The 2,203-nt window shown below is 49.6% G+C and overlaps 1 pseudogene; it reads right to left on the bottom strand.

Moving 5' to 3' along the window:
• Window positions 1-7: 7 nt before the first annotated feature.
• LOC116889816 lies at window positions 8-629 on the bottom strand (annotated as a pseudogene).
• Window positions 630-2,203: the final 1,574 nt, after the last annotated feature.

Below are 2,203 nucleotides of genomic sequence, written 5' to 3'. Positions count from 1 at the left end.
GTTAAACGCTCCTGGCCTTTTTGGCTCTCGGCTGCTGCATTGTTCCCGTAAGAGATCCCACAAAAGTGTCCCAACCGCGTTCTCCTGGATCCAAGGCTCTAGGTGGTCATTCAGGTAGGTGGCCATCCAACTTGTAATCCGACTCACCAATACTCGTCTCCTTGTCTCACACTTTCTATACACAGTGCCCCAAAGGAAAGAAAGCTGTCGACCCCAGTTTATCCATCCCGAAAGAGTTCATTCACTACCTGTTCAAAGCTCTGATATGCTGTCCCTGGGGTTATATGAAGCTGGGATGTTAGATCACTGAATGCTCTCCGTTTTACGCAGTTCAAACTCATCGCCAGCCTCTCTCAGCGCTTGCTTCACTGCTGCCATGGGATTACCTCCAGCGCATATAAACTGCTGTTGTGGCCAGTGGCTCCATTCACCCAGGAGGCTATCCATGGGTGCCAGGATGGGTTACCATTGATGGCACTGGGGTCTCCTTTCTGGTTCAGTTCCTTCTGGGGCTTCAGTCCTGTTCTCTTGAAACACGCTAAACTGACTCAGCTGTATCCTTTCTGGGAGAGCTTGGGAGAGAAGTCAACCACCAGCTCCCGGTTGCTCTGAGACATTTTTATAATAGAGATGGGCTCAACCAGTCTATTGTCCAAAACATCTGCTCACTCACTGGGTCTGCTCTATGTTTAGCGATTCTCTTCCAGGATCCAAAGCCAAGATAGGGTTCTGAGTGAGGAGCAGTCTTAACTGAATCATCTGGTGGGTGCTCACGGTCAGGTCTGGTGGTTTTGGCGTTGGGAACACGAGTAGTAGCGTGGCCTCGGTTTGTATCAGCAGCAGCAGCGACGACAGCAGTAGTGGCGGCTTTGGCGGCATTGGCGGCGGCAGCAGCAGCGGCCTGGGTGATTTTCGGTGATAGTGTAGGTCTTTTAGCTGGCAGCGGAGGTTTCGCAGCTCCTATGTGTCCTGGCCATATTCTTGTATCTTGGCTCTTTACTTCCGCGGCACAGGCGAAGCTTAAGAGGGTTATTAGTAGTTGTCACCATCTAGTTGTTGTCTTCATTTTGGCTGGGTGTCTTCTTGATGTGGGAGGCGTGTATCCAAGCAGCGATCCCATCTACCTTTACTGCCGTGGGGGTGGTCAGCAACACCAGATATGGTCCTTTCACTCGAGGGCTCTAGGGTGCCAGCTGATGTAGTCTGACTAGGCCCGATCTCAACCTGGAACCTTGTGGGCACCTCCGAGTTCCCGGTTAAATAGGCTCTTTTATCTGGTCCCAGATCTGTGTTCTAACAACTTCTAGAGGCGCTAGATGGGTAAACAAAGCAGAGGATGAGAAGAGAGTTGGCACTGGGATCCAATATCCCCAGTCAGTCAAGGGGCAGTCCCCATGGAGAATCTCACGCAAGGTGAGGCCGAAGCGTCCGGGTGTGTTTGGACCCTAAGAAAGCATAAAGGGAAGGGAGAGTCGCAGTCTTTACAGTCTCAATACTTCTAGCATTTAGTTGAATTCTCTTTTAGAGTTCTATTCATTTCTTTCTACCTGTCTGAACTCCCTAGGTCCTATGCTGCAATCGCAATTTTAATCATCCCCAGTTGTTGAGGCCAATCCCGACTTACCTGGGCAACAAAAAGCTGGCCCATTATCTGGAGCCCGATTACCTTGGGTACACCAAACGGGTAAGATTTCTTCAAAATCTTCTTAGGCCACCACCTGATAGCAGTTTGGATTTTGTGGGAAAAGCCTCTACCCATATTACCATATTTTCCTGGCTTTATTTCAGTAAAATCCACTTCCCAGTAGACTCCCGGTCGGTCTCCTCGTCTTCTTTTTCCAGGTTCTTGATAGGGCCTAGCAGCGTTAGTAAGTGTACAGGCCTGGCAAGAGTCAACCACCTGCCTAACTGTTGAATTTAAATTTTGGCAGGATCACTCGCCCATCTATAGTCCGCGCTACCCCATCAAAGCTGAATTCTTGAGCTTGTTTTCTGCAAACCATCAGTATAAATGTTAATGGCCTTACCTTCTGCCAATCGCAAGGCCTGAGTCAAAGCCACAAGTTCGGCTTTTTGAGCTGAAGTTCCTTCTGGAAGACTACTTGCCCAGATTACCTGCTTTTCATCTACCACTGCCGCTCCCGCTCTCCTTTTTCCTTCCACCACAAAACTGCTACCATCCGTGTACAAGCAGGCACACCTG

The sequence above is a fragment of the Rattus rattus genome, unplaced genomic scaffold (genome assembly GCF_011064425.1).
Source record: "Rattus rattus isolate New Zealand unplaced genomic scaffold, Rrattus_CSIRO_v1 flattened_line_201248, whole genome shotgun sequence".
In the NCBI taxonomy this organism is placed as follows: Eukaryota; Metazoa; Chordata; class Mammalia; order Rodentia; family Muridae; genus Rattus; species Rattus rattus.
The sequence above is the reverse complement of the archived record's forward strand: the minus strand, read 5'-3'. Positions and strand labels throughout refer to the sequence as shown.